This window comes from Palaemon carinicauda, chromosome 2 (assembly GCF_036898095.1).
Source record: "Palaemon carinicauda isolate YSFRI2023 chromosome 2, ASM3689809v2, whole genome shotgun sequence".
Taxonomy (NCBI): Eukaryota; Metazoa; Arthropoda; class Malacostraca; order Decapoda; family Palaemonidae; genus Palaemon; species Palaemon carinicauda.
This window is the reverse complement of record NC_090726.1, coordinates 110,180,726-110,204,517: the sequence shown is the minus strand read 5'-3', so window position 1 is coordinate 110,204,517 and position 23,792 is coordinate 110,180,726. Positions and strand designations below refer to the sequence as shown.

The following is a 23,792-nucleotide window of genomic DNA, read 5'->3' as shown; positions in this document are numbered from 1 at the left end:
ACCCTTGATCTGGGCGCTCTCAAGAAACAAGTTTGACCACCCGCCAAATCAAAAGATTGCGGAAGACTTCTTAGTCTCCACGTACAACCCAAAAAATTAAAAGTTTCAAGAGAAGAAAAAGGATATTGGGATTAAGGGAATGTAGTGGTAGAACCTTCACCCACTACTGCACTCGCTGCTACGAATGGTCCCAACATGTAGCAGTCCTCATAAAGAGTCTGGACATTTTTTAAATAATGTGAAGCGAACACAGATTTACTCCTCCAAAAGGTTACGTCCACAATGCTTCTAAGGGATCTATTTTGTTTGAACGCTACTGAAGTTGCCACCGCTCTAACTTCATTATCACTTAAATGAGTGAGCCCCTCTAATTAAAAGTCTAATAAAATATGACAACGCATTTTTCGACATCGGTAAGGAGGTCTTTTTAACCGAACACCATAAAGCCTCTGAATTGCCTCGCAGCGTTTTGGTTCTAATTAAATAAAATTTAAGAGCTCTTACAGGGCACAGGACTCTTTCAATTTCGTTCCCAACAATTTCATATAGACTGGGAAGTTCAAACGACTTAGGCCATGGACGAGATGGCCGTTCTCTTTTGGCTAAAAACCAAGTTGAAGCGAGCATACTGCTTTATTAGAGCAGAAGCCAATATTTTTGCTGAAGGCATATACTCCACTAACTCTTTGTGGTAGCCAAGCTCACTAAAAAGAGAGTTTTGAGTGTAAGATCTTTGAGTGATGTTGAATTCAACGGCTCAAACCTTTCAGACATAAGGAACTTAAGGACCACGTCCAAATTCCAAGCAGGAGTAGTGATCTGACGCTCCTTGGAAGTCTTAAAAGACTTGAGAAGGTCTTGAAGATCTTTATTATTAGACAGATCTAAAGTTTTATGTCTAAAAACTGAAGATAAAAAGCTTCTGTAGCCTTTAATAGTTGAGGCAGAAAGGATGCGATCATTTCTAAGATAAAGTAGAAAGTCTGCAATCTGTGCTACAGTGGTATTGGAAGAGGAAAAAGAGGAGGACTTGCCCCAGTCTCTAAATACCTCCCATTTGGATTGGTATATCCTGATGGTAGAGAACCTTCTAGCTCTTGCGATCGCTCTAGCTGCCTCCTTCGAAAACCCACGAGCTCTAGAGTGTCTTTCGATAGAATGAAGGCAGTTAGACGAAGCGCGGGGAGACTTTGATGATATCTTTTTACAAGAGGCTGACGCAGGAGATCCAACCGTAACGGTAAACTTCTTGGAATGTCCACCGGCCATAGAAGAACCTCTGTGAACCATTCTCTCGACGGCAAGAGGGGAGCAACCAACGTCAACCTGGTCCCTTCGTGAGAAGCGAACTTCTGCAGAACCTTGTTTAGGATCTTGAATGGTGGGAAGGCATAGATGTCTAGGTGAGACCAGTCCAGCAGGAAAGAGTCTATGTGGGCTGCCTCTGGATCTGGAACTGGAGAGCAGTAAGTTGGGAGCCTCTTTGTCAGTGAAGTCGCAAATAGATCTATGGTGGGTTGACCCCATGTCATCCATAGCTTCTCGCACACAGTCTTGTGCAACGTCCACTCCATGGAGATGACTTGTCCTCTTCTGCTGAGGCAGTCCGCTAAGACATTCATTTCTCCTTGCACGAATCTCGTCAAAAGAGAGATGTTTCTTGCCTTTGACCAAATGAGGAGGTCCCTTGCGGTGACAAAAAGGGAGTGAGAGTGAGTCCTTCCTTGTTTTGAGATATATGCTAAGACCGTGGTATTGTCTGCATTCACCTCTACCACTTGTTCTGAACCAGACTCTCGAAACTCTTTAAAGCTAGATGGACCGCCAGAAGTTCCTTGCAGTTTATATGGAGTTTCTTCTGATCCGTGGACTAAAGACCCGAGCATTCCAGATTGTCCAACCCAAATCCGATGCATCTGAATACAACACATGGTTTGGGTTCTTGATCGCAAGAGAAAAACCTTCTCGAAGTCTGATGTTGCTGTCCCACCAAGTCAGACATGTCTTGACTGAGTTGGAGATTGGGCAAGATACTCTCTAAGCCCTTCTCCTTGTTCCAATGGTTTAGGTGAAATTGGAGAGGGCAAAGGTTGAGTCTTCCCAGAGAGATAAACTGCTCCAGCGATGAAAGAGTTCCCACGAGGCTCGTTCAAACTCTTACTGAGCAACTGTGTTTCTCTTGCAAGTGACGGACTTTTAACAGAGCTTGTTCCATTCTTGTGGGAGACGAAAAAGCCCAAAAAATTCGACACTGAATCTCCATCTCCAAATAAGGAATAGTCTGGGATGGAGTAAGTTACGACTTCTCTACGTTCACTATGAGACCTAGCTCCTTGGTTAGGTCTAATGTCCATTTGAGGTTCTCCAGACATCGATTTAATGACGACGCCCTGATTAGCCAGTCGTCAAAATAAAGGGAGGCTCTCATCCCTGCAAAATGTAGAAAGATTGCTACATTTTGCATGAGCCTTGTAAAAACAAGAGGAGCAGGACTGAGGCTGAAGTGCTCGGAATTGGTACACTACTTTCCCGTCCACAAACCTCAGATATCGTTGAAAGTTTGGATGAATCGGGATGTGGAAGTATGCATCCTGAAGGTCGAGAGAGACCATCCAGTCGCCTTCCCTTACTGCTGCCAAGACAGATTTGGTAGTCTCCATCGTGAACTTTGTCTTGACAATGAACACATTAAGTGCACTTACATCTTAAGTACTCCTGCAGTGAACGTGGCTGCCAGTTCATTGGAGCCATCCCTTTTTGCCTTGTTCATGCATGACATAATTTGAACAGCAATATCATTGTCCGTTGGAGAGACCTTCTTACTTAAGGCTCCCAGGGACCAATCCAAAAAATTAAATACTTCAAACGCTCAAAAAAACTCCTTTCAGAAGATGGTCTAGCTCTGAAGAAGACCATAAAATCTTGGAGCGTCTTATGGCTAGACGAGGAGGAGAGTCCACTAGGCTTGAGAAGTCTCCCTGGGCAGAGCCAGGTACTCCCAAGCCGAGAACTTCTCCTGTGTCATACCAGACGCTCGAGCGAGAAGCTAATTTAGAAGGAGGAAAAGCAAAAGCAGACTTTCCTAAACTTCTCCTGGATTCCAACCAGTCTCCCAGTAAGCGCATGGCTCTCTTGGAAGAACGAGAGAGAACTGACTTCGTATATGTAGTAGTCGAAGAAAGTCATGCCAAGAGTAAACTCCGACGGCGGAGAACGTGGAGCAGCTGTTACAAAATGAGTAGGAAAAATTTCCCTAAAGATATTCATAATTTTTTTTTTTTTTTTTAAATCAAGGGATTGTTGGACAACCTTAGGTTCCTCCTCTTCTGAATGAATCCCCAAAGGTACATTAGTTGAAAGGGGGTCATCAACTTCTTCAGAAGGCACATCATCTGATAAATCTAAAGTCTTGCAAGAAGGAGATTTATATTCAGAATGACGTGAAGGTAAAGCCTGACAGGCTACATCAACTTGTATATGAACAGAAGTTAAAGTTGGAGGGTCGATGTCACGTTGTGACTGCAGAGAATGTTGTTCTACTAAACGTCGTGACTGAAGTGACTGACGTTCAACGTCACGTAGAAACAGCGGTGACTGCTGTTCGATGCTATATCGTGACTTCGGTGACTGACGCTCGACGTCACGTCGTGTTTGCGGTGTCTGCCGTTCGACGTCACGTCGTGTCTGCGGTGTCTGCCGCTTAACGTCACGTCGTGTCTGCGGTGTCTGCAGCTCAACGTCACGTCGTGTCTGCGGTGTCTGCAGCTCAACGTCACGTTGTGACTGCGGTGGCTGACGTTCAAAGTCTCGGCGGAACTGCAGTGACTGCTGATCAAAGTTATGACTCGACTTAACTGACTGTCGATCAAAGTTACATTGAGATTTATGCTCTGCATCTCGTTTAACAGCAAAGCTGACACTAGGGATAACGTCAGCGTGACGTAACAAATCTCATTTAGAAGGTTGAAGACCTGAATCACGTATTCCAGAACCGTGACGTACAACAAGCAAAGGATCCTTTCGCACAGGAACAGGATCGTAAGCTTTCATTAAAGAAGAAAGCTTTAACTGCATATCTTGCAAAACACTTAACTTCGGATCAACCGCACTCGGAATAGATCGTGACTTCGGTAACGTCTGTACATGAACGTCATCGCTATGAACGGGACTCTCATGATGACTACAGCTAGGACGTTGATCTTGTTCTGAAGGAACTAATTTACGTTTCAACGGTCTCGAAACCTTATTGCAAGATTTTTTAAGAAACGAGTCATCGGAAGACGAGGAGAACTTAGTCTCTCCTGTCTTATGGTAAGGACGTGCTTGAGGAGCAACGTCTGAAACCTTTGAGGGAACGTCTGTTCGTTGGTTAAAGCCTCTCACTCCCTTAGGTCCTACGACATTCCTTCTCCCAGGGGTAGGGGAGCCTGAAAGAGGCCTCGGACTAGGCAAGCGACAAGCACGAACAGACGAACCCTCCGCAACACTGAACATGTTTTTCGCACTTTCTTCACTGACACTCGCATTTTTTAATAATTTCACATTAGACATGAATAAAGCTGATTTCTATTTGAAGCAAGCAATTCTCCCCTAAATCAAAAGGTTAGAATTGCGAAATATGTCGTATAATGTAAGCTCATTAGTACATAATGTATCACACATGCAAAAATTAATAAACATATACATATATATAGAATAAAATGGAAATACAGTGGTACCTCTACATACGAATTTAATTCGTTCCACAACCAACTTCGGATGTAGAAAATGATCAGATGTAGAAACGAATTTTCCCATAAGAATACATGGTAATTCATTTAATTCGTTCCTCAGCCTAAAAACCCATAATAAATCCTTAATAAATGGCTACACATAATTACACATAACAATAACATAACTGCATAATATGAAAGAAGCATGTAAAAAAGATAATTATAAAGAAATAATAAATAAAAAATTTGTTTTATTGCCACTTTACCTTAGAGACAGGCCAACGCAGGTGTAGGATTTGGTACGCCAGAAGGAGACGGACGATCGGCGAGAAGGTAGACATGGTGTTAACATGTTCTTTAAATAAATACTCTCTCTCTCTCTCTCTCTCTCTCTCTCTCAGAAAAAATTAATAGACGTCTCTAACACTATCAGTGAAGAAGAACAAGAGTCTCTCTCTCTCTCTCTCTCTCTCTCTCTCTCTCTCTCTCTCTTGTTCTTCTTCACTGTTAGTGTTAGAGACGTCTATTAGAGAGAGAGAGAGAGAGAGAGAGAGAGAGAGAGAGAGAGAGAGAGAGAGAGAGAGAGATTAAACAAAAATGAGAGATTAAACAAAAATGTGTTGTGTACATATGATTTTTAACAGCGTTAACGAGTTGAAAGACAGTTAAATGTAACTTAACAAACAATATCAGCGAATCTGAATTCCTTTATTAACTAAAACAAATATTGATACAAACATACTCGTGTGCGTATTCGCAAACACACACACACGCACGAGGAGACACGATCGGCGAGGAGGTAGAGATGGTGACTGCGATAACATACCGTAACTTACACTACGGAAATTTTAATCTGACTTATTTATTTTTTTATTTTTATTTTCATATTTCATATTTTTTACATCTTTTTTCTTTTGATTTTTTATTTTCATCACTTTCAGTGACGAGTTACGGTATGTTATCGCAGTCACCATCTCTACCTCCTCCCCGACCGTCTCTCTTACTGCGTAGCAATTTTTGCACATGTGTGTGTGTTTGTGCATACGCACACGAGTGTGTTTGTATCAATATTTGTTTTAGTTAATAAAGGAATTTAGATTAGCTGTTATTACTTTCTTAGTTAATTTAATTGTTTTTCAACTCGTTGACGCTGTTAAAAATCATATGTACTCTAAACACATTTTTGTTTAATCTCTCTCTCTCTCTCTCTCTCTCTCTCTCTCTCTCTCTCTCTCTCTCTCTCTCTCTCGGAAAAAAAATAATAGACGTATCTAACACTATAACAGCGAAGAAGAACGAGAGAGAGAGAGAGAGAGAGAGAGAGAGAGAGAGAGAGAGAGAGAGAGAGAGAGAGATTTTTTATTTAAAGAACATGTTAATGCTATTTTTAGAGAGAAACAGAAAAAGAGAGAAGTCTTATTTAAAAGAGCTTGTTAATGCTATCATGGTTTTCTTTGCTTCACTTTTTTCTTTCTTTCTGTTCATCACGCTGGCCCTTCTCACAAATGATCGTTGCCAACAATCTCTTTGTCCTTTATCCCTATCAACAAAAGGCGTTCTATCTCTTCCAGGGTATTGCTACAATGTCTTGTAATAATGGTGAACCCCTTTGATGGTTATTTGCTTTAATGGCTGCCTTTAGCTTGATGATCCTCAGATCATAGGCCTATTCCGGCCATATTGTTTAGCCATACAGTATCACTCACATGCACACTGCTCTCATGTTTTTCTATAATTTCTTGCTTCAATTCTAATGAAAGAATTGCCTTCTTCCTGTACTGAAACTTGGCTTCTTAGGCACCATGATTATAGGTAAAATCAAAAAGGAAATGTGAGAAAAGGAAGAAAATAAGCACTGTTAATAACAGACCAAACAGAAGACAACCACACGATACACACAAGAATAGAGAACTGAGCACTCGACGCTCAATGGCGTAATGTTTACTTCGTGTGTCGAAATAAAATTCGGGTGTAAAGTAAAATATTTGCTCGAATTTTACTTCGGATGTTGGAAAATTCGGATGTAGATACGTTCGTGTGTAGAGGTTCCACTGTATATAAAGTTAAAAAGATCAGCGGCTTGGGAGGAGACTAAAAAACTAGATCGATAAGGACTACGTTTTCAATCTCTCACTGTACAGTACCTTGGGATGAGAACAAAAACTAGAACGTGAAGGACTACGTTTTATCCTTTCTCTCTCTCTCCCTGTACAGAGACTTGGGACGAGAGTAAATATCTGAATCGAGAAGAACAAAGATACTCACTCCCAAACTCCCTTGTCACTCACAAGAGAAAGGCTTACTCACTCTTTGTCAATAAAAGGTTATATGACTGAAGGAAAAAACTAAAAGGACTAAGAAATTGAAAATTAACATGTTCCTTTTAATTAGTATTTAAAAAACTTCAGTTTAAAAGAAGAATGAACAAAACGTCAAAATCGATTAACTCTTTCTGCAAAGTGAAACCGTGATTCTCTCTTTCTTTAACGTAACGATAGCTAAACGTTAGATCATCTTTGAAAACAGCACGAAGACTATTCAAAGAATAAATTTTAAAAGACAAGAAAAAAATCACTTAAAATATTTTCTAAAAATATTCATCTCATCAATCTAAACAAATATCAAATATAAAAGTTGAATGGCTCAACTTAACTTCGTTTTCCAAGTCAGTACCGCCTACAAAGAATAGGCATAGGTCGTCTTATAAAAAATATGACAAATTCGGAAATAATTTGTATTTTTCCTAACCATACAAACCTTAGCTATTTACATTGGGTATTACTTTCGGCGTAGCTGAAATGACGAGCCATTAGATTTTAACGAGGGTTTCCTACCCCGCGCTAGTTAGCAGGGGTAGGGGTAGGGGGAGGGGTAGCTTGCTAACCCTCCCTCCCTAACACACCGGTGAAATGTCTCACTTCACTTAGAGGTAGGACTTGACTTGGGGGACAGGGCTGGCGGGCAAATATATGTAAATAGCTAAGGTTTGTATGGTTAGGAAAAATACAAATTATCTCCGAATTTGTCATTTGTTCCGTAACCGAAATACAAACCACGCTATTTACATTGGGTGACTTACCCCTCAGGAAGGGTGGAAAGTCCCCAGCCATACTGGCTTTGGCTTTACCCGGGGACTCAGAATCCGAGTGAGTCGCACTTGAGAAAAGGAGTCCCTGCACCTAACAAGTTCCTTGCTCCGCAAGGAAACGTGTGGCCTACATAAGCTTGTGTGTGAAGGAAGAAAGTGTGACCCGTCCTAGGCAGTTGACCTGGAGTTCCAGAAGGAACTCTGGATTAGGACGTTCCCAATACCACCTCGTCAGGGTATGGGGGACGCGACAGTATTGACTCAATACTCGGAACACAAGGAAGCAGAGGTTTAAGGTCAGCTATGCAGAGACCAGGATGCTGCTTCCCCAGTAGAGGGGATGATGAAGAAAGAAGTAAGGGCCAGACATACTTCTTTCGTTCATGCAGACTAAATCCTGGTAACAATGCCCTCAACCTTCTGCTACCTGTCCAAAAAGGAGCCTGAGGTTAGACCAGCTGTTGTGTAGCCACCACAGAGCGATAGAAACGTATCGATACTCCTGTGGGTCACGTCCTGCAGGAAGCGGGCTGCGAAGGTCATTAGACGCTTCCAGACTCCAGCTTGTAGCACCTGCGTCACAGAGTAGTTCTACTCGAAGGCAAGGGACGTTGCGATGTATCCGACATCGTGCTGTAGGGCGACGTGACGGGGGAGGGTCTGGATTCAGGTCGAGATGAATGTCCTCGAGTCCGAGCTGAAGAGGTATACTGGTGACTCTCCCCTGTGTCCTCCCTGTGCTCCCAACCTGGCTGCACGTGAGGACAAACTGCAGCTGTTCTCAAAGATAACCCCTCGATTCCTTTACTGGCAAGAAGGAGAAGGTTTGGGTCATCTGATACAGAATGGAGACACGAAATCTTGAAGGAGTCGGACCGAAGGCCCGGGACTCCAAGATTCTGAGTCTAGAAAACAACTCAGGAGCGAACCTGAATGTTGCCTTCCCCTATTCTCTTGAAAGGGCGGAGTCGTACGAGACCATGAAGATTGCTTACACACTGGCCGAGGCGGAATACGATCAGAGGCCTGACGTAATGGTTCTTGAGAAGATCTCTTAAGGGACTAAAGAGTCTGAATCATGCTCCATGGAGGAGGTCTCACTCCGACTGGGGGCAGGGACGTTCGCAGCTTCGCATGAGCGAAGAAAGGTCCAGCGGGAAGGAAAAAGTCTATTCCTTTCAGCCTGAAGGCCAGGGAAAGGCTGAGCGACAGGCTTCACTGCCGAGAGTGGAAAAGAGTTTCCTCCCGCCGAAAATCAATAACTCCGTTATTGCTGGAGAAGAGGCCTCAAGGGAAGAGGTATCTCTCCCATGACACCAACCACAGAAGACTCTCCACTTCGCCTGGTAGACCCCTGCAGATGACTATCGCAGGTGATGCGACCTCCGCTCCGCGACTGTAGCGGGTTGTCTCTTCTTGAGGAGGCGGCGTAGTGTCTCCAGGCGTGAAGCCGAAGCGATGCAACGGCTCGTGAAAGATGCTGTAGTGTGGTTATTTGAGTAGCCTGTGCCGTGGAAGAAGCTCTCCCGGGAGTTCCGTCAGGGGAAGCAGAGGGTCTGGAAACCATTCTGCGTATAGTCACAGTGGAGCTCTCAGGGCCATCGAAAGGTTGACAGACAACCTGGTCTTGTTGAGACCCATTCTCAACAGACAACAAAGGAGGGGAGACGCAGGCGTCGATGTTGTCCCACCGTCACCGGAATGCATCTTGACAAAGAGTCTTGGGGTCTGAGACTGGGGGGAAGAACAGCGGAAGCTTGAAGTTCCAGGCTGTCGCGATCAGGTCCCCCAGGCCAGGACTTGCTGGTTACTATAGGCCAAAGACCCCCAGGTACTCTCTATCTGCGAGGCTCAGCTCAGATGGTCGGAGAGAACATTCCTCTGCCCGGAATGAGCGAGCCGATAGTGGTATTGAGAGGACCTCGGATCATCTCAGTATCTCTACTGCAAGATGCGAAGGTATGAAAATGCGTCCCTTGCTGGTTGGAATACGCCAGTACCATGAAGTCATCGCACACGGAGCGACTCGGCAGGAACTGTAGGCCTGCCTGAATGATGGGGAGGTATCCTCCAGGTCCTGACCATAGGCCTGAACCGGAACATTACCCCCCCTCCCTTTTCTTTGACGAGTCCGAGAACAGCATCAAAATGTGGGGAAAGGACGAGAATATCCACTCCCATCAAGAGGTTCCATAGGTCAATCCCCATTGCAGATCTAAACGTTCCGCTGGTCCCATAGGGGCCAGAAAGTCTGGTTAATCTTTGCTTTGATACCACCGGAACTTGGGCCGCCTCACAGGGAACTTATCCTGAGGCGACCGTTCGGGACTTTAAACGGGTCAATGAGGAAAAGAGACCTAGGAAACGTTCCAAGGTAGGGCTGAAAGCTCTGCTTGACTGAGAACAGGTACTGCGATTCTCCTCAGCCTTGCCACAGTCAACTGAAGGGAAGGCTCGGAGAAACAGGCAACAGCATCTGGTGTTCCCAGGTGGTCACCCATCCAAGTACTGACCAGACCCAACGTTGCTTAACTTCGCTGATCGGACGAGAAGCGGTGTTTTCAACGTGGTATGGCCGTTGACTCAATATCATGGCTAGATACTCCAGATGTTGAGGCAGAAGTAGAGAAGGCTCCTAGCAAATTACCATGATCCCTCACTCTTGGTAAAGACCCGGAAGCTTGTCCCGGCGTTGAAGAAGGTCGAACCCAAGCCTACCGGAGTTGACCAGACCTCAAAAAGGCGGAGGAGGCGGAAGCCTGCTCCTGAGTGGCCATGAGGATAGCAGGGAGAGTTCTCTCGGGAAAAACCTGCGATGCCGCGGCGGGATCGCCACACCGCATCTTAAGCAGGAACACCTGTGGTCTAGGCTGAATTCCAAGAGCTTCCTGGAAGATGGATGGAATGGAAACTGGAAGTACCCGTCCTTCCGATCCAGGGCCTAAGGAGTCCTGCAGCCTCGTTACCAGTCTGATCGACTCTGCTGTTCCACGCTGGACGAAAACTCTTGCCGACCCCATGGCATAGAGGTTCAGTGACACTGGTTTCGCTGACAAAGACGGAGAGATGGTAAGAGCGAGGCGCGATATCCTTGGCATATCACGGAGATCGTGCAGGAATCGGCATCGGGAAGCTGTTATCCGGAGGAGTAACCTTAGGCAACCCCCCATCGTGAGACCTGCAAGGGGGGGTTGCCAATCCTAGAGTTTGTGAACTCTGACGCTCCCTCTAGGATTATGCCTCCCCGGGAGAGGCTCCCGTGCTACCTGTCCCTGACAGGAGGGGACTCCTATTGTACACCTTGTCTTAGCTGCCGTAGCCGGTCCGATAACTTAGGCCGACGAGGCTGAAAGAAGAGGCGTTGGAGGCCTGCAGGGTCTGGAAGAAAGTGCCTTGGAGGAGTGAAAACGGAAGTCGACTTCCTCCGCACAACAGCTGTCCATGTCTCTGTCCTTGGGCTCAAACAAGCTCTTCCCAAGGATGGAAGAGTGTTTGAGCTTGTCGACATCCACAGATGAGACACTGGGGAAGCCCTCGGTCACTGCGTCTAGATGCTCCAACATCGAGTTTGCCTGCAAGTTCGAAACTTGGCGACGGAACGCAAAGGAGTTTGAGCCTGAGAGGAGGAAAGTACCTATGATCTTCCTGGCGCTTCCTTGTACAAAACCTCGGGTTGCAACCGAGGAGGGAAAGGACCTGGTAAGCCCCTTCCACGGGATGGAGAAGAGGAAGGGCTAAACCAGTCACCCCTTGCCCGACGGAGAAATCTCGAAAGGAAAACTCCCTGGCACGACCCCAGGGAATGACGAGGAGGAAGGGCTAACCCAGGTTCTGGAAAGAAGAATGTTGCCCAGACCTCTCTGAAGATTCTTCCTGCTCTTGCACGTGCCATGCTCTGTGTTTACGGGGTGAAGACCGTGTTCTGGAAATACGCGCTCCAGAAGACTCGCCAGGCTGGCCGTGTTGCGAAACCCCGACGGGAATCGCGGTCGCAATCGCCCTGGCGCTCGCGCGATGGTAAATCAATGGTTCGCGTGTGGCCAAACGTGGAAGCGCCAGTGCGAGGTCACGCAGGAGCGCGGACGAAAGTGCGCGAGGGAGCGCAGAAGGAGGGCGAGCGTGGTTGGAAGGGCGAGAGCTGGCGGTCGGAATCCGATAGTTCACAGGCGAGCGATGACCCGTAGGCAAGCAATGGCTACTGCAGGAATCAAGCCGGCGCTCGCGCAATGGAACACCGTCGGTTCGCGCGATGGAACCCCGTCGGTTCACGCGATGGAACACCGTTGGTTCACGCGATGGAACACCGTCGGTTTGCGCGATGGAACACCGTCGGTTCGCGCGATGGAACACCGTCGGTTTGCGCGATGGAACACCGTCGGTTCGCGCGATGGAACACCGTCGGTTCGCGCAATGGAACACCGTCGGTTCGCGCAATGGAACACCGTCGGTTCGCGCAATGGAACACCGTCGGTTCACGCAATGGAACACCGTTGGTTCGCGCGCGGGTGAACATTGGAGCGCATGCGCGTAGGCGCACGGGCACGTGGGGGTGTGGTCGCGTAGGCACGTGGGTGCTCGGGCGAGTGCAGGCGGGAGGGAGACCTATGGCGCGTAGGCGGGCGATGGCGCGTCTTGGCGAGCGAAGGCCCGTAGGCGGGCAATGGCGCGTTGGCAAGCGATGGCGCGTCGGAGAACGATGGCGCTTGGCGAGCGACGGCGCGTTGGCGAGCGACGGCGCGTTGGCGAGCGACAGCGCGTTGGCGAGCGGTGGTGCGTTAACAAAACGCTAGCGCGCAGGCGAAGAATCGCGCGGGCGCGTAGGAGATCGCTGACGCGTAAGAGACTAGGGATGATTAGCACGCATCGCGCTAATCAGAATGAATGAATGATTTAAAGTTTTCAGGCATCCTGACATCTAAGGTCATTAACGCCGGTAACATTTAATTTATGTACAGTGGAACCTCTACATCCGAATTTTCCAACATCCGAAGTAAAATTCGAGCTAATTTTTGACTCTACACCCGAATTTTATTTCGACACACGAAGTAAACATTACGCCATTGAGCGTCGAGTGCTCAGTTCTCTGTTCTTGCGTGTATCGTGTGGTTGTCCTCTGTTTGGTCTGTTATTAACAGTGCTTATTTTCTTCCTTTTCTTACATTTCCTTTTTGATTTTACCTATAATCATGGTGCCTAAGAAGCTAAGTTTCAGTACAAGAAGAAGGCAATTCTTTCATTAGAATTGAAGCAAGAAATTATAGAAAAACACGAGAGCAGTGTGCATGTGAGTGATATTGTATGGCTAAACAATATGGCCGGAATAGGCCTATGATCTCGAGGATCATCAAGCTGAAGGCAGCCATTAAAGCAAATAACCATCGAAGGGGATCACCATTATTACAAGACATTGTAGCAATACCCTGGAAGAGATAGAACGCCTTTTGTTGATAGGGATAAAGGACAAAGAGATTGTTGGCAACGATCATTTGTGAGAAGGGCCAGCGTGATGAACAGAAAGAAAGAAAAAAGTGAAGCAAAGAAAACCAAGATAGCATTAACAAGCTCTTTTAAATAAAATCTCTCTCTCTCTCTCTCTCTCTCTCTCTCTCTCTCTCTCTCTCTCGTTCTTCTTCGCTGCTATAGTGTTAGATACGTCTACGTCTATTATTTTTTTTCCGAGAGAGAGAGAGAGAGAGAGAGAGAGAGAGAGAGAGAGAGAGAGAGAGAGAGAGAGATTAAACGAAAATGTGTTTAGAGTACATATGATTTTTAACAGCGTCAACGAGTTGAAAAACAATTAAATGAAACTAAGAAAGTAATAACAGCTAATCTGAATTCCTTTATTAACTAAAACAAATATTGATACAAACACACTTGTGTGCGTATGCATAAACACACACACACACAGGTGCAAGAATTGCTACGCAATAAGAGAGACGGTCGGGGAGGAGGTAGAGACGGTGACTGCGATAACATACCGTAACTCGTCACTGAAAGTGATGAAAATAAAAAATCAAAAGAAAAAAAAATTTAAAAGATATGAAATATAAAAATTTAAAAAATAAATAAATAAGCTAAGTTAGATTAAAATTTCCGTAGTGTAAGTTACGGTATGTTATCGCAGTCACCATCTCTACCTCCTCGCCGATCGTGTCTCCTCGTGCGTGTGTGTGTGTTTGCGAATACGCACACGAGTATGTTTGTATCAATATTTGTTTTAGTTAATAAAGGAATTCAGATTCGCTGATATTGTTTGTTTAGTTACATTTAACTGTCTTTCAACTCGTTAACGCTGTTAAAAATCATATGTACACAACACATTTTTGTTTAATCTCATTTTTGTTTAATCTCATTTTTGTTTAATATCTCTCTCTCTCTCTCTCTCTCTCTCTCTCTCTCTCTCTCTCTCTCTCTCTCTCTCAGAAAAAAATAAGACGTCTCTAACACTAACAGTGAAGAAGAACAAGAGAGAGAGAGAGAGAGAGAGAGAGAGAGAGGGAGAGAGAGAGAGTATTTATTTAAAGAACATGTTAACACCATGTCTACCTTCTCGCCGATCGTCCGTCTCCTTCTGGCGTACCAAATCCTACACCTGCGTTGGCCTGTCTCTAAGGTAAAGTGGCAATAAAACACATTTTTTTATTCATTATTTCTTTATAATTATCTTTTTTACATGCTTCTTTCATATTATGTAGTTATGTTATTGTTATGTGTAATTATGTGTAGCCATTTATTAAGGATTTATTATGGGTTTTTAGGGTGAGGAACGAATTAAATGAATTACCATGTATTCTTATGGGAAAATTCGTTTCTACATCCGAACATTTTCTACATCCGAAGTAGGTTGTGGAACGAATTAAATTCGTATGTAGAGGTACTACTGTATACAAAAATAAAAAAAGAAATAAAATTAAAAATTAAAGAGTATTCAATTAAAATCATAAAAATTGAATGTCATAAAAGTTAAATATTTTTCAGAAGACCTGCTTCTGAAAGAAATCTAAAAATGCCACTTGCATGGTAGGACACATCATTTCCAAGAATCTTGGCAAGGATGAACCTGCCACCCTCACCTCGAGCCTCAAACAAATATCTATTCCGCAAGTTGTTATAATTGGGGCATTCGGTCAACAAATGCCTTACTGTTAGAGGTACTAAACAGTTGTCACAATACAGTTGGTGTTGGCCCTTCAGCAGAAACTCATGTGTCAACCGAGTGTGACCAATACGGAGACAACAAAGAGACGTCTCCCATTTTCGGGGCATCATATTATACCTCCAAGGAGATATGTCATTTGTTACTTCCCTCATTTTATTGCCATCTTGACTATCCCATTGCTGTTGCCATTTATTGCAAACCAATTTCTTGATGTCAGGTAAGAAATCATTACAGGGAATGGGATACCTTCTTGGCAGCAACTCGGATGCAGCCTCCTTAGCCAGTGAATCTGCCTTCTCATTCCCGGACACACCTACATGTGCGGGAACCCAACAAAATTGAACTGTTATACCTCTCCGTCCAATAATGAAAAGCCATTCTAAAATCTTTAAAACTAGAGGGTTATTAGAATTAAAAACTTCCATAGCTTGAAGGACACTCCTTGCATCACTAAAAATTGTAAAATTACCCTCCTTCTCCAACGCTATTTTCTCAATAGCGGTTAATATGCCATACAGTTCGGCAGTAAATATGGAAGCGGTCAGAGGAAGTGCACCTCTACAATTAAAACCACTACTATGTACTCCAAATCCAACGCCAGCATCAGATTTGGAGCCATCAGTATAGATAAAAGTTGATCCTCTATGTTCTTTAACATGTTCATTAAAAAGAGACCTGGCTTCTAGGTCTGACATATTCTTCTTATCTCCAATAAAATATTTACAAAAAGATATCTCTGGTAACTTCCATGGAGGCGTTGATGATACCTTGAATGGAAGTACCTTATTTCTAATTATATCCAGACTATTTGATAATCGTTTCACCTGAAAGCCATAAGGTTGAGGAGATTTTGGGTGCAACTCAAAGTATGATGCGTGTCTTACAAGGCTTGCAGTCTTAAAGGCTAGAGAGTTAGGGAGTCTTTGCAATCTAAACCAATACCGAAGAATGGAAGACATTCGGTAAAGGTCTAGAGGAAACTCTCCAGCATCAACAAGGAGACTTGGGATAGGCGAGGTTTTAAAAGCTCCAGTAGACAATCTAATACCTGCATGATGTATCGAGTCTAATATTTTTAACCGGCTTGGGGTGGCTGAAGAATATACCTCACAACCATAACTAATTTTGGAAAAAATCAAGGCCTTGTATAATTTTAGAATAGTATTGCAGTCTGCCCCCCATGATGTATGGGACAATACTTTTAAGATATTCAGAGCTCCAACACATTTAGCTTATAGCGCTTTTAAGTGAGAAACCCATGTAAGTCTACAGTCAAATATCAAACCTAAAAATTTGGTTTCCGATACACATGGTATCCGTTGACCTTTAATGTATATATCCGGGTCTGGATGTACTCCCCGGATACGATAAAAATGGACAATGGTAGTTTTACTTGTCGAGAACTTAAATCCATTCATGTCAGCCCACTGGATAATTTTATCAATAGAGAGTTGGATTTTTCTCTCAACCATTGCCATTCTAGTGCCAGCAAATGATATTGAGAGATCATCCACAAATAATGTTGAGAGAACATCCTGGGGAATGGCTGAGGATATCCCATTAATTGCTAGTGCAAAAAGGGTTACACTCAGCACACTACCCTGAGGAACTCCTTCTTCCTGGCACTTACTCTCTGATAGAGTTTCCCCCACTCTCACTTGAAAAACTCTACGTGAAAGAAATGCCTGAATAAATAGTGGCAGCTCTCCTCTCAATCCCAATTCATGAATGGTTTTAAGAATACCATATCTCCATGTGGTATCATATGTCTTTTCAAGGTCAAAAAATACTGTAACATGGTGCTGTTTGGAAGCAAAGGCTTCACAAATAGAAGACTCAAGTCGTATCAACACATCAGTCGAGTGCATTTTTCGGAATCCACATTGAATCGGTGATAAAATACCTTTCTTTTCAAGGTACCATATCAGCCTTGCATTGACCATCTTCTCCATGATTTTACATAAACAAGATGTCAATGCAATAGGACGACAGTTTGCTGCTAAAAACTTGTCTTTACCGGGTTTTAAAAAGGCTAAAATAATGGCTAGTTCCCAAACACTTGGGTAACTATGATCATGCCATATTCTATTAATACTGCTTAAAATAAATAGCTTTGTATTAAAATGTACATGTTTAATCATTGCATATGGAATTCCATCGGGTCCAGGGGCTGTATCGTTGCAATGAGCAAGTGCGGAATCAAATTCTCTTTCAGTGAAAGGAGAATTATACGACTCTTCCCTTCTTGTTGCAAAATTTAAAATTTTCTTTTCTTCAGTGCTCCTATACTGGTGACCAGGGGCTCCTTCACACCTGCTGGATACATTTGAAAAATGATTAGCCAGGGCATTGCTAACTTCATTTGCTTCAGTTACATACTGGCCATTCACCTTCAACACTGGTGGTGGGTTGGGGGTGAATTTGCCAGCTCTCTTTTTTACTTTCCTCCACACAGAAGATGGTGGTGTTCTACTGTTAATGGAGGAAACAAAAGACATCCATGACTGGCGCCTTGCTTCTTTCATGGCACGACGGAACTGTGCTCTACATTTCTTGTACATAGTTAAATTCTCATCAGTTCGGAGTCTACACAATCGTGTTAGAGATCTTCTTGTGGCTCTGTGGAGTGCAGTTAGTTCTGAAGACCAACACGGGACTGGTCGTCGTTTGAATAACCCTGTTGTTTTGGGAATTGAATTGACTCCTGCTGTATGAAGAGTTCCATTCAGTAGGTCTATGGCATCATCAACACTTTCAAACTGTTCTGCTCTCCCTTCGATTTCACTTAGCTCGGAAAATTTAACCCAGTCTGCCTTGTCTAGATTCCAACGTGGCGATCTTTGCAAAGGCGGACCCTTGTTGGTGTTTATAATGATTGGTGCATGATCACTAGTATGCCAATCATCTAATGTCCTCCAATCAAAATCAAGAAGGCAGTTAGAGCTTGCAATTGAAAGGTCAATGCATGACAAAGTACCTGTCTGAACATGGAAGTGTGTGGGCTCTCCTGTATTAAGGAGTCCCACATCCTCATTCTCCACAATTGATGAGATAATATTGCCCCTTGTGTTGGCCAAAAAATCACCCCATAAAGGATGTCTACCATTCATATCTCCCAGTAAGAGAAAAGGTTGAGGGAGTTGTTGAATGACCTCTGCTAAATCATCATATAAAATATTATCATTTGGAGGTAAGTACAGAGAGCATATTGTATATTTTCTCCCTATATCAATTTGTACAACAACTGCCTGCAGGGTTGTACGTATAGACATGGGTAATTGGGGAACATCTCGACGAATGTACATGAGACTTCCGCCATGGCTCCCTGCTTGTTGATTATATGGTGTTCTATAGCTAACATACTCTCGAGGACTAGGAGTGTTAGAATCAAGCATACTTTCCTGTAGACATACAATTATGGGGGAATGCTCATGAATTAGGAGCTTAAGTTCTTCATATTTCGCCCTCAAACCCTGACAGTTCCATTGCAAAATGGAGGAGAAAACTATGGATTATTTCTGGAAGACATCTTGGATGAGGTCTTCCCATTAGCAGTTTTTAACTTAACATTATTACCAGTAGGTTTCTTCAGAGGTGGTCTTGTTATGTTGGGTTTAACGTTGGTGTTTTTCTTTGTATTCTTTTTATCTATTTGTTGAGGTGGATGGTGGACCTCAACTTGAATTTCTGATTTATTCAGTCCATCTTCTGGTTCATTAGAAACATCAACAGACAAAACATCAAATTTATTTGATGTCATAACCTTAATGTTTCTAATGGAGGGTGGAGAGAGAGATGGAGGTCTCTCTCTTTTGCGATTAATAGATGGTGGGATTCGAGGTTTTTGCACCTTTCCCACAACAGGTGCACCAGGTAAGTTAGTCTTAAGTGGAACCTCCATCAGATCAGGCAAGGACATGGCCTGAGAGAGGTTTGTATTACTTTTTGTAATGGCGGCTGAAGGCTGTACAGCAATGGGCAATGACTTAGTGTTAATACACCGTGGTAAAGCCTCAGGAGGTGATATGGTTACCTCGTTATTTGACATTTTGTCAGATAGTATACTTTTTTTTTTGAGCTATTGGCAGTGCTAGGTTGGTTTGATTTTAATGCCTTAACATATGTATTTGATTTATTTAATAGTCTTTTGGCATGGGTCACACTTATGTGTTCTAAGTTTGATTTGTTGAGGGCAGCTTCCTCCAACTTATATAGCTCGCAGATCTTGTCTGTGGATTTGTGATTCGAGCTGCAATTTAAACACCTGGCTCCCAGTGCACACTCTCCATGGTAAGATTTGGAGCAAATACCACACATCTTCTAATTTTCGCAAACTTTGGACGGGTGCCCAAATTTAAAACAATTAAAGCATTGCAATGGCTTCTGCTTGAAGGGTCTTACTTTAATCCTTTCGTTCTCGATAATAATATGAAAAGGTACATCAGCATCCTGGAACGTAAGGATTATCATTGATGTACCCGGGACTTTATGAACTTTCCAAACATTTAATGGACACATGGCCAGTATCTCCTCCTCTGTAAAATCATATAGATCTCTGTTAAAAACTACGCCCCTTCCGTAGCTAAAATTTAGGTGGGGTTTGACATCTAACTTAATGTCATCATTACTTATTTTCATATTGGACAATATTACCGACTGTGTACTGGATTTGGCATGGATAAGGAAACTATTTTTTCCGAAACGAGATATATCGCCTGGTGCAATAGTTCCTACTTTTTTCTGAATCAATTTGCATATTTTAAAATAATTCCCTGTAACCCCCTTTGATTCAGCTATAAGCCACATCGGTGGTTTTGGAGTTCTCTGGGAGGGCATGACTAAATCTGCGTCTTTTTCCAACCAATCGGCAGGCCTGTACACATCTAAATCTTTTGGTACCTTATCGCAGAGAGCAGCCGCGACATTCAAGTTATTAATTTTAATATTATTCAAATTACTTATTGCACTAAATGCTTCGTCATAACTACTATAAGATATCCATGAATCCCAAGTTTCAGCTTCAAGTTTCATCCTTATTTCTTTTATGCATCCATGGCATTCAAATGCTTTACATAGATCATCATAATTTGTTTCTATTGAAATTTGTGTAACATGGAGGATTCGGAGTTTCCTCGTGTTACCCAAATTACTCGATTTAGAAATATCAGTAGAATGGTCCTTTCCCGTTCCGAGGTCATCAACAGAGCTATCCCTTATCACATTAGCAGAGGTCGTCAACAGTGCCGGGGGAGAGTCAGCGTATCCAGGGGATGGGGGTTCGTTCCTTAAAGAATCCATTATACTAAAGAGAGAGAAAAGAGTTAGTTTGATGTACCTGCTCGAGAATGTTAGGCCATCACACGTCGGAAAGGAAATTTGCACTCTCCACTATCGGCACAATGAGAGTATAATTCCCAGATGGTCCACTCCATACCCTACCCGAAGGATAGCATCAAAACAGATATAGAGGCACAGGTGTAAGCTGAACCCTCCTGTTAGGACTGAGACCAAGAAATTATGGAATCATCCTCCCCATATCTATAATGACGGGCTTCCGGACAAAAGCCGAGAGTCCTACCCCAAGCATTGGATCCCCCTGGATTCCGAAGACCCAACACTTGAGAATAGTTCCGCCAAAAAGGTCCAAACCATCTTCGGGATGGCTGAAATCATCCAATACTCTCACATATAGCTTTGAATGCAAACACCTCCCAACCGTGATACCTCCTCCCACTCATCAAAGCAGGCAGCAATAAAGGATGTATGAACATCCCCGCCGGGGCTACAATGGATGTAAAAACATCCAAGCCATAGGAGAAAAGAAAAAAAAATAATAATAAATATATATGTACATAATATATGCACACATATAATGAGGGAAATTTTTCTCATAGAGTTTGGAAAGGAAGACTAAAGAAAGTTTGTGAAATTAGGATAAGGTCGAAGTAATATTGAGAAAAGGAAAAAGGTAAAGGAGAGAAATTTAGATTCGAACTGGGGGAGCAATTTCCCCAAGTTCGAGAGCCCTCTTGCCCATCACCAAGTTTCAGCACGGGAATGAAATGCCGTGCTGAAGCTCAATGACTTCATCAAGGCATTCTCTCATTAAGAGGGCGCGCTAATCAGAAGGCGCGCAGGTGCATCAGGAAGGTGAGCGCCGATGCGAGCTGTCAATCAGGCGATCCTGGACGGTCAGGAAAAACTGTTGGCGCCCATTGGTGTGTGGCAGAAAAGGGCGCGCAGATGTGCGCTGGCGATTGAAGGAAGCTGGCGCACAGAAGGACAGAAGTAAAGGTGAGCGCTGGCGAGCAGGAGGAAGATCTACGGCAAGACTCAGCTACCGGAGATCGTGGTCCACAGCAGGCGAGTGCTAGATCGCTACTGATGGTGTCCAGGGGACCTGACACACGTGGAAGATTGATGGCGATCGTTGACGCGCAGGAGATCGCTGACGAGCAGGCGAACGTTGACGCGTCTGTGGTCACTGGCGAGCTGGAGATCGCTGGCAAGCAGAAGGGCGACGCGTGGAATCCTGTGCGTAGAAGAAGAGTCCTTGTCCAAGACTTGAACCGAAGTTCTAGGTTGCGCGGGCGAACGTGGGCGCACAGGGCGCGTATCAGGAACTGGAAGCGCAGGTGCGCTCTGACGGGCAGGAGAACTAGAGCGCTCAGGAGACCGATGGTGCGCAGGGCGCACAACAGGAACAGCAGGATGTTCGGAGTCCTCAGGAGAGCGCTGGCAAGCAGTGGGGCGACGATCATCAGGAGAGGGCTGACGAACAGGAGAGCGCTGGCGAACAGGAGCGCGCTAGCGATCAGGAAAACACTGATGAGCAGGAGAGCGCCTGTGCGCTAACACTGCAGAAGGGCGCGCAGGGGAACCCCGACACGCAAGGGAAGCACCCCCCGTGGGAGGCAACCCTTTGCCCCGAAGGTACCGTTGCCCGTCGGAAGACGAGGTCAGACTGCTGTCCATCTGCACCAGGGGCGGAAGGTCAGGAAGGCGTTGGAGATCGATCCCCGGAGAGATCTAAGGAGGTAGGAGCTGCAGGCTGCATACGGAGGAGATTCAAAGAGGCACCTCTTAGCACCCTTATAGGGAGATGGGAGGCCCTTACTACGTAGCGGACGGTGAGCCTTACGGCGAAGGCAGCCAACAGCAACAACAGCAGAAGAGTCCTCCGAAGAGGAGTCCCTATGAGTGTACTCCCTCGCGAACGAAAGAGAAACACTTCGTAGAAGAGACGGGTCAGCCAGTGACCTAAAAAGAGCAATCCTCCGAAGAGGGGCTCCTGCAGTTGCCCAGCCCCTTGAGCGTAACTGCAGGTGCAACCGCTCAGCACCAAGAGCATAATCGCACGAAAAAAAGGCAAGAGGAGAACCCCCCAAAAGGGGAAAAACTCAAGCCTGGACAGGAAAAACTTCCCTCCGAAGGAAAGTTACCCACCTAAGGAGGCGAGCCTCCTGAGAGTTCTAAAATGAACTGGAGAGCTGTCAATCGTCACGGGAGTACTTCCAGGAGAAGGAGATACGCCCCTGACGAAGATCTATAGGGGATGCAGCAACAGCAGAATCCCCAGGCCTCAACAAGACAGCTCACTCCGTTGCCACATTACAGAAACGAACTAGATCGTTAACTGTGAAAAATGAAAACAAATAACATTAGTTAACATTCATTCCCCCGGGAAGACTCCGAAGAGGAATCCCAAGGAAAAAAACACAAGAATTATACAACAGGCACGTGTTCTCACAACCACTTACACTCACGGAAGGAGAGCTGTAAAAAACACAGAATTATAACAATTATAATTATGTAACTATGTAATTGCGTAATTAAAAAAAAAATTAATGAACACTAAATAAAGAACGAAAATCCCGAAAGGGATCGTTCTACAAAACTGAAAAATCAACCAATACAATTAGATTCATAAACTAATTGAGACAAAACATACGGCGTAGCAACCCCACCCACACGGGAAGGAAGCTACTCAGACGTAGTAAAGGTAACGTAGTAAGGGTGAACGACCTCAACAGAGAGAGAGAGAAAGACCGAAGTCAAACTCGATCGCAACCCATGAAAATACACCGTGGTGGCCTAACTGCCGAGGGCTCCACGGAGATATCGTACACTACACACACAAGCACGAACTCTGAAAAGGAAACTTACTGATTTCTATACTCAAATATATACATAAACACAAAAAAATGTTTACATATATAATGAGTAAAAGAAAAGTAAGTGATTAAGTAAAGACAAAACAAAAAATGGCTGCCAAGCGAGGACAAAGACAGGCACGTCTGTCCATTGTCCGAGCCAAAAGTGAAGTGAGACATTTCACCGGTGTGTGAGGGAGGGAGGGGTAGCAAGCTACCCCTCCCCCTACCCCTGCTAACTAGCGCGGGGTAGGAAACCCTCATTAAAATCTAATGGCTCGTCATTTCAGCTACGCCGAAAGTAATACCCAATGTATATAGCGTGGTTTGCATTTCGGTTACGGAACAAATAAAATTTATCTCGCTGTTTAGTATAAATGGAAAGAGAATCGAAGAGGCCTAATACGGGCGGGTGAGATATAAAAATATAGAGGTAAATCTATAAATATCAACAATAATTACTAAAAACTAAAAGCCTTTAACACACTTCCGTACACTGAGGGAAGGGTCGGCCATCTTCTCTCTATGGAAAATCCAGAGAGAGATTAAAAAAGAAAGGGTAAAAAATTTTTCTCTCCTTTCAAAAGTTTCTTTTGAAGATCATATTGTTTGAGAATAATCCAACACGGCAAAAGCCATAAAACCATGAAAAAAGTACTTCACCAATTAGTTGAAAACTT

At 44.2% G+C, this 23,792-nt stretch overlaps 1 non-coding gene across 1 annotated transcript; it reads right to left on the bottom strand.

Moving 5' to 3' along the window:
• Positions 1-10,264: 10,264 nt before the first annotated feature.
• Positions 10,265-10,383, bottom strand: LOC137630070 (5S ribosomal RNA). The gene has a single exon (XR_011041632.1). It is a non-coding gene; the product is annotated as a 5S ribosomal RNA (ribosomal RNA).
• Between the last annotated feature and the right edge of the window lie 13,409 nt (positions 10,384-23,792).